Raw genomic sequence first — 14,732 nt, forward strand, 5'->3', positions numbered from 1 at the left:
TAACAACAACATAGAACTCTTTTACAAGAGCCGTGGTGGCGCAGTGCTTCAAATACAGTACTGCAGGCTTCTGCTGATTGCAATTTGGCAGTTCGAATCTCATCAGGCTCAAGGTTGACTCAGCTTTCCAAAGTCAGTAAAATGAGGATCCAGATTGTTGGGAGCAATAAGTTGACTCTGTAAACCACTTAGAGAGGGCTGTAAAGCATGTGAAGTGGTATATAAGTCTAAATGCTGTTGCTATATCTATATGTACCCAATCTTTAGGTCTCCCAATAGTGCTTCCATTGTTGCTGTAACGAAATCCATCTATGTTATGGTTAGTTTTCTTCTTTTTCTTTCTGCTTTTTCAAGCATTATGGGCTTCTCAAAGGAGATAGGTGTTTTTGTTGCATAATTGTCCAAAATATGATAATTGAAGCCTAGTTACTCAAGGGTGAATTCTGGATTGATTTGTTCTATAGTTCATTTTTATTTGTTTTCTTGGTTTCCATGGTATTCTCAGGAATATTCTTTAAACCAGAGTTCAAAAGCATCAATTCTTCTTCAAAATCCAACTTTAATAGAATGTCACATGAATACTATTGCTTGCACAATTTTGATCTTATACTTTTAAACACATTATGGTATCTGAATATATTTTCCAAGGTTTTCATTGCTATTGTACCATATACTAGCTGGCAATGTAATTCTTGACTTCTGGTTCCTTTACTGTTGATAGCTGATTCTAAGACTGGTTGCTGTAGTTGTTGTCATTCATTGGTCTTCTTTATCATTAATTGTAATATTATTCACTGTTGTCCTTAATTTTAATTAATAGAACTTGCATTTTCAGCTACCAGGCTAATCATCATCACGGTACAAGTTTCTAATATTTTAAACCATACCCGTCTTCCCATTCAGCTTTCCCCAATATATAATCAGAAGTATATTTTCCCTGGATTTTGGCTTGCTGTATTGCGTATAGGTTTTGCATGGAAACAATAAAATCATCCAGAAATCCTGTTTTCCTAAGGAAATTTCATGGCTTAATATGGTTAACATAACTGAAGGTGGTTTTTTTTTACCCCATTTACTTCTTTTTTGTATGCTTTGGCTTTTTCAGTTATCCATTATCTATCAGCAATAATGTTCCTTGGTCTTTTCTAAAACCAGCATGAACATCTGGCATCTCCTTTCCCATGTAATCTGTATTGGTTTAGCATTATTTTGCTAGCACATGAAATTAAAAATACTGTGCAACAGTATTCACATTCTGTAAGTCTGTTTTCTTTGCTATCTGTAAAGGAATTCAGAGTGATCTTGATGAAGACATTGAAGAACCATTTAGAATGGATTTGCATTTTCACAAATCAGAAATTGAAGAAAGTCAAAATAACCCAATTTAAAATATTTATGATGTGTAGGAAACATGGATATTTTTCTAATTCTGTTATCGTATTCTACAACAATAAAGTAGCATTCCTGCAATTCCAATATTTTCACTTTGATTCTATTTGATAAAGTATATTTTCAGAATTTACACTTAGTTAAATAGAGGGTTTCTTGTACTAATTGTGCTATTTCTTCCACTAGCATTTCTGCCATCATAAGCAGAACATGTCTAATTGATATATACAGGATTAGCTTGGATTTTTTTCTAGCATCAATAACTTTTTGGGCTACATAAGTAAATACATCAGGACATCAGGATTTATTAAACCCCAACTGTATCATAAAAATATAAATATCATTTAGAGAAAGGTATTTAAATTTGTAAAACAAATTTAATTTTTAATAGTGCTACCATTTTGATCTTTGGTAACTTACTGATGTCGCTAATTGCCTTAATATCCTTTGTTAAATATCTTGACAAACTATAAATGGAAGACATTTCATAATTAATTTCCCATTCAGAGAAACAGGACCTGTATGTGGATTACAGTTCTTTCTCTGCTACAAGTTTTCTAATCCCCCCCATCAGCAGTCTATATTATATACATTCTGCTTGTTTGTTTGCTTTATCAGGTTTGTGTATAACAGCAATTTCTAACCCATTCTCTTCCCAACACCCACTTCCCCAAACCAAAAGCCCAAATTGAAACCTTTGCAGCTCGCTGAATGCTGTTGCTAGCAGATTGGCAATAGGAAAACAAATCAGCTCAAGAGCTCTTAGGGAAAAAAAAAGAAAGAAAAACAGCAGGACGAGGAAAGCAGTGGCAAGTAAACAAAGCTGAAATAGAGAAAAAATACATTTACATTTGTCAATTTATGATTTCCACTGGGATAAATTCAAATTTGTCAGTGCTTCCTTCCTGCTAGAAATTCTCTTTATTTTTAAATAAAAGTTTAAATTTGTGCCATTTTAATTAGCACAATTACATCCAGTAACCATGCTGGTAGGAACACTGGAAGGGAACAGCGGAAAAATGGCTTTCAAAAGGTTTCTAAATTAGAGCTCCCTGTTTTTCTTAATGCCATCATAACATGTTTACATATATAACATGTATATATTACAAACAGTCTTAATGAGTTCCATGTAAAGTTAAGGTTAAAGTTAACCCTAAGACAAAGCTAATTGTATCTGGCTCTGTTGCTCCTAATCCTTAGGTACTTTTGTGTGCCAGTCCTTTCTGCTTCTACCTTAGGCCTACATTTTCAGCAAAAGCAGTAGTCATATTTTCTGTACATTTTGCTGGGGACTCTGGTCAGCCGAATGTATTCACTATTTTAAAGAGATATAAGTAAAAAGTCTCAGGAAATTTTTTGTAGCATTATTGTACATCATTCTACATAAAGACCAGAAAAATATTTATGGTTTCTATTTTGTTACCTAAACTTATTCTAGGACATGGGTATCAAACTCATGTCATCATGGTGGCATCATGTGACATATTGGGACTTTTCCCCCTTCACTGGAAGTGGGTGTGGTCACCACGTGGCATATCCAGCCCATGGGCTGGGAGTTTGACAGCCCTGTTCTAGGAGATTTGATATTCCATTCTCTATATAATTTTTAGCAGATTTTCCAGATTAATGGAAAGTTTAATAACAATTACGTAAATGTCCAAAATGTCCCTAATTAGAGGTGTGAAAATAATAAAACATGCAAGTTAGATGTGGCAGTGACATAAAAAAACCTAAATGCTACAATTACAGTCTTATAAATTAAATGAACACATATACACATCGTTAAAATACAGCTGAAAGTAAACTTTATGCACCTATGGAGTTCTTGCCTAAGACCTGGAATAGGAAAATGATGATGTTCAATGTGTTAAAGGTATCATCAGAGGATGTAAGCTATTCGAAGTAAAGCTGCCTTTTGTAATTGACTGATGATCATTTTGTCAATGCCAGTGGTCTTCAAGTGGTACTCCATCTATTTTGGGATTGCCTATTACTAGTTGTACTATCATTACTTTCTTTTGCAACAGTCATTCTATTTCATTTGTATTAGTCTTTGTATTTTGTTATCTTCTCTAGTTCTTTCTCTTCTACCTTGCTGTCTTCAGGTACTGCATGTCTATTATTCGGACTTTTTTGTTTTTCTTATCGACAGTTGTTAAGTCTGAAGTGTAGCAGTTTGAATGCTTTAGTCCCAAAACACTTTAGCTTCTTCATTTTCTATGACTTTCTCCTTTTTATGGTCCCACCATTTCTATTATTATGGATGGTTGCACAATCAGAAAAATGTTATTATTATTAAATTCATTTATTGCCCTTTTTGCAGTTCGAGGTGACTCTGAGCAGCAGTTTCTAAGAAAATCCCACATATGCATTTTCCTACTTTCTTATAGAAAGTAAAAAGGTCAATCAAAACTGCAAAATCATTTGTCATCCATTGCTGCTGTTCCTTTTAGAGGACAGATGAATTTGGTATAACAATTTTGCTATCTTCTATCAAGATCTTCTACTTTGTTAATAGATGGGAATGGTGTTACTCAATTGCACAGAAATTGAGATAAAGATGTAAGAGAAAGGAATAATGATTGAAGAAAGAAAAAGTAGAGATAGGAGAACAAGTGCGATGAAGAGAGTAAAAGAGGAAATGTTTTAGATGGGTTATGGAAAAAAAATGTGGCCTAATTTTTAAAGACAGATAATGGAGGATAAGCAAGATTTAGAGAATAAAGAAATTGGAATAAATTAGCATGGCATTATAAGACACAAATAAAGATAACAAAAATAAAAAAGCAGAAAACTAGGCATGGTCTAAAGATATATGTGTCTCTGTTTAGATGTATTATATTATAACAATTGGAAAGATGAAATATGGAAATATAACCTATTTTAGTTGGGACGAAAAAGAAGTCATATGCTGTATTGCAAAGAGAAAGAAATTAAAAGACAGGTGATAGTACAGAACAAAGAAAGGAAACCAGATTAAGTCACATGAGTTCAAAATAATTAAAGCTGTTGACACATTTCTTCCAACATAATGCAATATTGTTGTACTTATAAATGGGCAGGGGGATTCTAAATAATTTTAGTTACCCCCCCCCCCCATTTTAGGACTGATGAATTAATTCATTGTTACAAATCTGGTAATAGGAAGATATTAAAATGTTGCTCAGTACAGGGGTTGATTATAATATCAAATAGTCAGATCATTTTTAAACAGACTGGCAAGATGTGATTGTCTTCTTAAATTTGTAATTTAGTTGTATGCCTTAACTTACAGCTTTGTTGTTTCTGCTTCAGTTTCAGAACAAAACAGTTTCATAGCAGAATAGCCCTTTTTCAACTATAATTGTGTTCAACAGAATATTCCTGAGTAGAGAATGTCTCATTTAATCCCACCTATACTGAATTCATAGTAATATGTTCAGATTGAATCAGTCTCTTCCCATGAATAGATTAATTCAGTCTATTTGCCATGAATAGTATATTTTTTGTGAGAAAATATACTACATACTTTCCTTTTCTTCTTCTTTCCTATTATTCAAAAATAATAACAAAAACAAGTTGAAATAGGAGATTATAGGATAGGACAGAATCAATCTATTTTATTTTTTATAGTATGATATAGAATTAAAGCTTGAAGCCTTAAGAGTTAATTTTTCAAAGTATAATTCAAATGAATTATACTTAGAGAGTAATTAGAGTAATAAGTAGAATAATTAGAAATAAGTTTATAATCCATTCACGAAGAAAGGTTTCAGTGTTGCATACATTCTGATATTTGCTTGTAATGCTATACTTTAAACAAATTTAACTGGTTCTATAAACAAAATGAAAATCATAGGATCATTATTATTCCTATTTTGAAATTTTATTGCTATATTTTTAATGCAGGATAAAAAATATAATACACTGTAATACTCTCTTGTAATAAATGTAAACATGATAATAATAACTCTTTTCAGTTAATCAGCTAGGCAACTAAAGGATCTCATTGAGTCAAGTAATCAAAACTAAATTTTATTGTCAGCTGAACCACAATATAACAATATAGGATAGTGAATGCTTTATTTAGTCTCAGTTCACAAAATGATTTCAGAGCCTTTTGATGTATTTTGTGTTATTTTTACATTTGGACTATTAAAGCCCATTTGGAGCAACACTTGAAAGAGCCATGCTACTATTCATATTATTAATAAATTTCAACATTTAGTTCAAGATGTAAAGGTAGATAATATGGATTCTTTAGCCAATCTTCGCATTTTATTGTTATTGAAATTTTTGTTTGAAATTTGGTTTCTGTTTTGGGTAAAACAGTTTGCCGAAGGAAGCACAAAACAAAAGAGGCTCTCTCTCTACTTTGGATTGCAAGTGTTTCTCTGCTGTAGCTTCCAAGAGCTCCCTATTCTTTCTAGCCCACTCGATATCCTGCAGGTTGCGGCAGAACAATTCACAGGAAAAGCTTAGACATTGAGCTTGCACGCTTCTTGACTCCATTCTAAACCCTTTGTTCACACCAGGGTGGCATTTTTTCACACAGCATGTGGCAGATTTGACTCCCCTCCAGCTTGTCTTATGAAATCATAGTATCTAAAAGAAAGAAAGACCCAGCGTATTGCTTCCAGCCCCACATAATCTAAATATTTTTACTTCAGTATGGTTCAGCACTAGCCAGAATTTATATAATAATTAACAATCCAAAGTTATGGAAAATAAATTATAAGCAGTTTTAGATAAAAAAAATACAGTTTGAAGAATTCATTTTCATACATTCTGATATTCTGAATTAGTATTAAAAACATCCAATGCAGTATTTAAAGAATTTCAGATTGCAGTTTTATTTCATTTTCTATGAAATGCTTTTTTTAAAAAAAATAGCTTACAATATAATGACATATTATTTTACTGATTAAATTTAAAATAGAAAATTCAAATAGAATTATTATATCTTATTCTGTAGTGAGATTACTGGCTTCAATTGTTTCTTTTTCTAATTATGACCATGTACAAATTTACCAGTGTTCAAAATATTTTCCATTAACTTTTAATTGTAAACTTAATATTTTAAATGATCAGTTACAGTTTCTGTTTAAAAAACAATTCCCTAAGGGTTAAATAAATCTAAATGAGTATCATTTAAAACAAAAACCAAAAGTACATGTTTTATCATCGAAAAATGTTATGGTTGTCTCTAGATAACAAATAGAAATGTAGATATTTAATTAAAGGAAAGTTTTTTTTAAAAAAATATATTTCTTCTTCATAATGCTAAATGTTAACTGCTAAATCCTTCTTTTTCATCAGTTATTTCTTTCTTTTTTTTTACAAAAGTGTGGGAAATATTTGATTAAATAAATTTGGAGAAATATTGTAGCATTTATTCTGAAGAATGTTCTGAGTTTATTTTTTCCTGTAATAAAATTGTATAAAATTGGTATAAAAATGTTGCAAATGAAGTCTAATGGACAATCTTCTGTTGTTTTATGGAAAATTCACATGTTTGTTTAATGTTCATATGTTGCTGAAATATACAGCATATTGTTCAGAAGTTAGGGGTCATAAAATCTAGCAAAAGCAGCTGAAAATAGAAGTAGAATATTAAAAAGTTATAGTACAAACCTATATTTGCATTCTCAAAAGCCATTCTGGTTGACTGAGTGAAATTTTCAGATAAGTAACTAATAAGTAACTATAGGAATTACTTATAAATCTCAGTGAGATTTTCAGTTCAATTTTTTGAAATATTTTGATAATGTTAACTTCCTGAAAATATTTTAAATCTATTTTATAATATATAATAATATTAAATATACAGAACAAGATATTTTCCATGCATATTTTTTAGATATTTCCTTTTCAGGTTGCTCATTAGTCTATATAATAGCTACCGATGGATAAAATTAAGAATGATCAAATTTTAAAATGTGCACTTCTCTTAAACATATTTGCAGTGAAAGAAATAAAAGCAATGTAGAACAACATTTTTTTAAAAAAAATTAAGCATAGCAAATAATTCTTTCTTCACTTTGTTAATAGACTCAAAACATGTAAAAAGCAACAAAATTAATAACATTCTTATAAGCAGTAATTAAAATTTAAGCCAATTATTACTCCAAATTAACATTTGAAGTCCAGCATATTTGCATACAGTAAAATAATTATTGTGATACTTTTCACTAAATTCAACCTCTTAATGCAGTATAAAGTCTTAAAAAATCCAAAGAAAGGATTAACAAATACAAAGAAAGGTAAATTTTAGTAAACATATAAAAAGAATACCTACTTTCAAAAAATGTATTTACTGAAGAAAAAAAACATTTTTCATTCATTAAATCTCTGTCAGAGGAAGAAGAAACATACAATAAGCATTCATCATGATCCAGTCTAGAAAAAGCATCGTATGTCATTTTGGTTTCTATTGCTATTTCTCTTCAACTTTTGTCAGTTTAATATTTCTTCTGGTACGAAACAATCCAAAATCATGAGCAAATCCTGTTTGCATTTACAGTAGTTTTCCATTTCTGGCCTGTCCTTGTATTATTGGAATGAAGTTTACTCCCTCTTCTAAATTTCAGCTTGGACTAATCCTCTTCCATGTTAAGTCTGAATGAAAAGAGTATTCATTGTGAATTATGTTTCATCTGTCACAATAACCTTCTTTATTCATTCGTGCACGTCCCCTTTGCCTTTGGCAATTAGAGAAAATAGGTATGTCTCCAAGTACAGAGGCAGTGATATCTGAAAACATATATAGATGCTGAAGCCATATATAGACAATGTTGGATAAGCGACCCCCAGAAGAAAATGTAAGCCCATTTGATTTGAATTTTATTGGATCAGTATAAAGGCAACAATACTCTACAATGAGCACATCCGCTCAGTTTTCAGTGTGGGAACTTTTTTTTTTTATAGCAGTTGTGACAGAAATGTTCATAGACTTTGAATATAAGCAAAATAGTATAAATGAGTTTCAGAATATCTCATTTAAGTACCTTAGGACTTTTAAAAAAGAAAGCCAATGCACTTGAATTATGGTTGATTTAACAATTTCCACATAACTTTCATGTGCTTTGTTTCATCAAAAACATAAATATGTTTTAGTTAAATAACGTTGCCTATTATGTTCATATTGAGGTTTATTTAGATGATGTACAATAATATAAGAATGCTTCGTATTTATTTTTTTGTATGAACATTTGTGAGAGACAGTTTCTTTTTCCCATTTAGAAAAAAAATATTCTGAAAACCAGTTACTTTATCACATAAAATATGAGAATTTTATTTTCCCTCTAATAAGTTTTATTATAATAATTAGTGTAATAATTGTCAATAGACAACAGGGTGATTTTAGAACATGTGTGGTTATGAGAACTCATATATCCTTCAATAAATTATTTTTAAAACTCAGGTGTTTTGTTCAGTTATGAAACTTAAAAGAATCGAACACACAAACACACACACACACAACAACAACAACAACAACAATTTCCAAATCTTAGAATATAAATGTGCTAGTTGTTGTAGCCTGGTGGGGGAGGAAATGTGAATGTATAGACAGAATTTAACATTAGTATGTAACTGGGTAATATATATTAAAAAGAGATTCCTGATGGAAAACACCTCTTGGAGAACACAAAATGAAAATTAGGAAGAACAGAATAACAGTTTGGCCCTTTGCACAGGTTTGAGCTCAAATATGCTTGCTAAGCTATCTATTTCACACATGCAACGACAGAAGGTTCGATATTCATTCGATCGATGAGTGAAAAGGCACAATGGCAAAATCAGACAGACTTCTTTTCAAAAACAGATCTCCAATGTCCCCCCACAGTCTGCAGTTGCTCGGCTGGTGGTGTGGCATAGACAGAGCAAGGGTTACTTCAAGGCTATTCTTTGGACCATCCAAACAGTCTAGACCGATGACCTGCAGCATCATAGCCTTTGAAAAAAGAGACAAGTTCGTTCATGATGAAGAAAAATCAAGCCAACCCCCTTTTAACAATAAGGAGCAGCTCGGGGCTGCAAAGAGGTAAGCAGGGGTAAGCAAAAGGAAAAAAAAACACAAGCAAAAAAGAGACATCTGCTTCCATGGTTACAGGCCAACTATGAGGACCTTGCTTTTAAGAAAGATAGTTCTCATGCTCCCACACAGTCATATGTCATGCATTCAGAGCAAAGCCAGGTTGAGCTGAAATCGGCATAGATATTTGGAGTAAAATGATACATGAGCACATGGGTTTTAAAGGGAAAAAAAGAGTCACATGACAGTTAAAAAGCAGGCTTGTCTTGGACTCTTTCTGAATAGAGCACCTTTTCCTAGCCCAAGAATAGAGAAGAAAGAATTTGTACAAAATGAACATTTGTATGATATGTAACATTTTCAGTATTCTTATTTTGTCAACAGAGAAAAAGGTCAAGGGTTAAGGTTTGTGCATGAAAGGGCCACAAGTCCCTTTGTTAAGAAAGCTTTAGAGAACGCTTAGTAAAATTTTGTTTTCCATTTGATCTGAACTATTATTATCTTGAATGATTATTAAGCTTGATGTGCATTAAAATAGTTTTTCTACCCATCTTAATTATTTTATTTCTAGAGTTTCTTATCGTCTTTCACAATATTAATTTCATTATTTTTCCTTGTATATAGAATGTGAGAACAATTTCAGTTAACACTGATCTTACTAAAATGCTTCTTCATCTAATGAAAGTGTACCATCATTTATTTTTGTTTTACAAATCTAAATTTACAGAGAATTATACTTCTGTTTAGAAATTGTAAATACTATTTTATATTAAATGTAATATAGACAACACTGCATCTGCCTTAGCAATATTGGCATCTTAATATTGTATTTGTCATTTGTAGAATTTAATGTTTATTAGGATATTAGAAAATATTAACTAAGAAATCATTTTATTAATCTCTTCATATAAGAGTACACGATTAAGAATATAATGTTGGTTATTGCAGTCTATAAAGATAGGTATACATTACTGAAATATTTATGCCGAAGAGTACTTCTTCTCAATGTATAAATTAATATTGAATGTTAGTGGATTTTTCAGTCTGATTATTATTTAACCAATGTATATTATTACAATGCTTAGTCTTTACAATAATGATTCATGATATAGATTTTTATAAAATCCATATGCAAGTAATTACTATTTAGTAAACAAAAATATAAAAATATAATTAAGAACTTTATGCCGTATGAAATATTGTGGATTAGTTGCTTAAAAGAATGTTTTCTGAAAAGATTTTTTGTATATAACATGGTTCTTGGAAAAGAAGAAGGCAAACAAACAATATTTTCAAATATTTAAAGAAAATCTAGAGCAAACATAAATGCTAATAAAGGAATCATTTAAGACATTTTTAAAAAAATACTGCTTTTTTCATCAGAAAATTCAATAGAATTGCAAACAGCAGATTTTTAAGATGTTTGTTATACAGACCTTTCTTCATAACTTTTTATTATTGTTTGATATATTTTACTTTACCATTTAATGTTGCATCTGTATTCCTGTAAAACCAAAAGAAACTAATTTTATATTGCATGGTATAAGATATTTTTGTTTATTCGCATGTAGAATTGAGAATAAAATAACATTAAATAAAATTTAATTAAATATAGTAACATAGTGGGGTATTCGTATGATGTCTTCTCTACAAGCTGAAGTCTTTAACAAATTCAAGGCTTGAATAATGCATCTTTAAACAAAAGTCTTTTCGTGAATGCTTTTTTCCACTAGATTGTTGAATATGACCAAGTTATAACAAAATCCAGGTTTTGCTTCTGTTTTAAAAGTGATTTTTTTTCTCCCCACTTCCCCTTTCTGAATAACTTTTTAAAAATATTTTTAAAAGATATGTGTTTTTCTAGTATTAAAATACATTAGATGAATATTATACATAAATATTTAACTTTATCTTTGCTGAAAATAAACATGGTTGAAACAAATTTTTGGCACACATTTTTAAAACAATGGAACAATTTGTTTCATGTGATGTGAGGATATGATTATATAAAGAAACATTTTTATTCCAGACCCTTCTTCCCTTAACATTTCTTTCTTATTTTCATGGAAACAGATAAATAAACCACAAGAAATTGAAATAACATAGTAGCTTGGCCATTTGTATCACTGTATTAAATTGCATGGAAGATACCAGGCATCAATAGAGTAGTGAATTATTCACAGAACTGTTTACAATTGTTTTTAACAATGTTTTCAGCTCCTAACATTATAGGTAAAAATGTTAAATATATGAATTGTACTAAATAAAATACAATTGCTGTAATAATTGCTATATAAATATATTATGTTGCTATATAAATATATTATGTTGCATCTGTAGAGACTCATTCACAACACTTTCTGTTTAATTATTTTGAAAAATCAGCTGAGTTATATGCAAAGAGATAGCATTCAGATTTGAAGCAATATGTTGTTGTTTTTGTTATTATCCATGCAAACTTTGTCAGCCTTTGTATACATCTAGAATTGATAACTGCCAAAGTCTGATTATTTTTCAGAATATCTGGGGCCCCACATGAATGTTCCTCTAATTTGATTGCTGTTCTACGCAGCAATTCAGAACTTTATTCTCTAATAAAAATAGTAAAAAGATTTATCCTTCTTCACTTTTCAGTGGTTATTCCATATTCAACAAACATTTTATTATACTGAGCATGCTCATGTCTAATGGCAGTTAGACTGGGCTTTGCCTTTTCTACTATAGATTTGCTTTTTCTAGACTGGGACCTTCTGGAGCTAGGAATGGGGGAAAAGAGCATTTGACTTCCAATTGGTTTTAAGAGATGGAGAGATTCTTTGTAAAGGTACTAGCTCATTTATATATATATGGCTCATGTACCATTTAGCTTTACATAAGCATATGGAAGAATCTAAGTGGTTGTCAATGATTCAATTTGCTGAACCATTTTGCTATGCATAATGAAGCAAGGGAAAAATCACATAGCATAGGAAATTATTAAATAATAATAAAGGCTACAGGTAATGAGAATATCCTATTTCATGTGATGTGAATCTACAGGCCAATTCATGTGAGCAATACCACTGTAACAAAATAACTTGCAATGTTTCTCTGCTTTATATTCCATCTGTTTTATGATACTAGCAGCAAACTAATGGTGGTGCCTTGAAAAATCTAATAACTCCACTTTCCTTGCCATTCTTTGAAATCTTAACTTGTGTTCAAATACATTATTTCTTTCTAGAATTCTATTTTTCTATTTCAAACATATTCAGCTATAGAAAAAAAAACTCCAAAATGCAGGCGTGAACAACTTAATGGATAATTCTTAAAGTAAATCATCAAATAAATTCAGCCAAAATGACACTCATCTTTTGGGGTTAGGATAAACCCACAGCCACGACTACAGAAGCAATTGGGTTATTTCAGTGCTCCTCAATTTAATATCTTCCAGATATGTTGCCTTTGGCTCTTATCTTCAAATTTATGTGAGCTGAAGTTCATTTTGCCTGTGGGGTACCAAGTTTGAAAAAGTTAGGGGTTAAGTATATATATTATATATTAAGTATATTAAATATGGATATATTATATATTAAATATGGAGCAAATAAGAAGGTTGCAGCCCTATGGGAAGATTAAAAGATCATGCCTTTTATTACTAGCTTTTGTTGTTATTTTGTAATAACAGCTACAGACGTATACAAATATAAATAGACATTATGACTTATCTCTGATCCGACAAGCATAGGACCATTGTTGTCTGCCAGAAAAATAGAAGTGTGGAAAGTTTTACAACAGATATAAATTATTTTTTTAAGGTAAGTTCCATAAAAATGTTATGTTTCAAACAAGATATAAAACACAATTTGAGGGAAGACCAAAAATGTGATTCAGAAAGAGAAGACCTAGAAAAATAATAAAAATGGCTACTTACTCTTGAGCATTTTCCACACTTAAAATTGGATTTGGTGTTGATAGTCATCTTGTACTACAGAGTAGAAGCAAATATACAACAGAAAAGACATAAAAAGAACAGATCCCATATGTAATGAAATCATTGCTCATCTTTCCACATATTACAATACTTTCAGCATAAGACAAGGAATATTGGCTTGGTTGTCTTGGGCCTGCATGCAAGTTTCATCCATACTGAATAACATGCTTTCACTTTAGCAACCTTATCACATACAAAATTAATTAATATATAGATATTATAATGAAAACCTTATTAGACAAATTAAAAAATATTGAACTCAGTACACATCTGGACATACTCCTTTCTTTTAAATTTGATATCAATTTTATACATATCTCTTCAGTTCATCCTAGATCTTAATTTAATTTGTGATCCTCTTTTAGTTATTAAAAAAAAACATGAAAATATTTTTACTATAACACCTAATTTGGACAATATATTTTCCAAACAAGTGTAATTTATGTAAGAGTTCTGTGTCATTGATTAGATACTGGGTATCAAGGAACTTCAATTTAATGGATGTTGATTCAAGATAAATTTGATATCTGATCAGAGGATATTTTTATTTTAAATCATCTTAAAATGTCAAACCAATTTGCAGTTATAATTTGTTTAAACTATGAGGGTCACAAAACAAAACTTCAAGAAATTCAGATTTGTAATTGTATACTTATTTAGATAAATATTATGTCCTTATTTATCCCACACCTGCACATTGTCTTTATATTGATCTTGATCCAGCTGAATTACTGCTTGGAATCCCATGTGCATAAGTTACAACTAACTATATTTCCAGAAATTTCAACTATTGATTAAAAAAGAAGTCTACATTTTTAGTTTTGCTCAATGGAAAATAGCAAATTTGGATTTACAAATAACAGTTGTTTCACAGGCAGCTAAACAATTAGGCCAACAAGAATTCTCATTTAAAATGTGTATTCAACTAACGCAGACAGTTAAAGAGAGTACTATGTCCACTTTTCACACATAATTATTTCATTCCTATTTTTGAAAGTGTTCATAACTCTAAACAAGGCAAAATTATGGTAAACTATTTTAAAATACAGATAGGACCAAGGGGAAGTTTGGAGAAATAATAAGAATTTATGACTCTGGGTAGTCTTTTAAGTAAAGTAACAGTGGAAGTTCAGTTAAGTAAGTAAGAAAGAAGAAGGAGATGAATGAGGAAGAGGAGGAAGAAGGGGAAGGGGGAGTAATAATAGAAAGAGAAAATTTATTGATTACTTGGAATGATATGTTGATTGAGTAAATGGCAGATTTGAAATTTACTTTTGAGTTGAAAAGCTCCTTTCTGAGGTGATCAAACAGATGATTTTAAAAATAACTATTCAGAATAACTGAACTGTGAAACAG

At 30.5% G+C, this 14,732-nt stretch overlaps 1 protein-coding gene and 1 long non-coding RNA gene across 3 annotated transcripts in view; one reads left to right on the forward strand and one right to left on the reverse strand.

The window, feature by feature from the left end:
* The window catches only part of LOC113436308 (uncharacterized), a 187,283-nt gene that overhangs the window by 84,825 nt on the left and 87,726 nt on the right, over positions 1–14,732 (forward strand). The gene's annotated exons all lie outside the window — the stretch shown is intronic.
* Positions 5,388–14,732, reverse strand: part of LOC113436309 (uncharacterized) — a 55,727-nt gene continuing 46,382 nt past the window's right edge. The window contains exons 2-4 of the long non-coding RNA XR_015744344.1: positions 10,840–12,891; positions 7,667–9,322; positions 5,388–5,973 (exon numbers count right to left, since the gene is read on the reverse strand). This is a non-coding gene — a long non-coding RNA (uncharacterized LOC113436309). The remainder of the gene's footprint in view (positions 5,974–7,666; positions 9,323–10,839; positions 12,892–14,732) is intronic.

Source organism: Pseudonaja textilis, chromosome 7 (genome assembly GCF_049901715.1).
Source record: "Pseudonaja textilis isolate UNSWEBS1 chromosome 7, rPseTex1.2, whole genome shotgun sequence".
NCBI classification, from domain to species: Eukaryota; Metazoa; Chordata; class Lepidosauria; order Squamata; family Elapidae; genus Pseudonaja; species Pseudonaja textilis.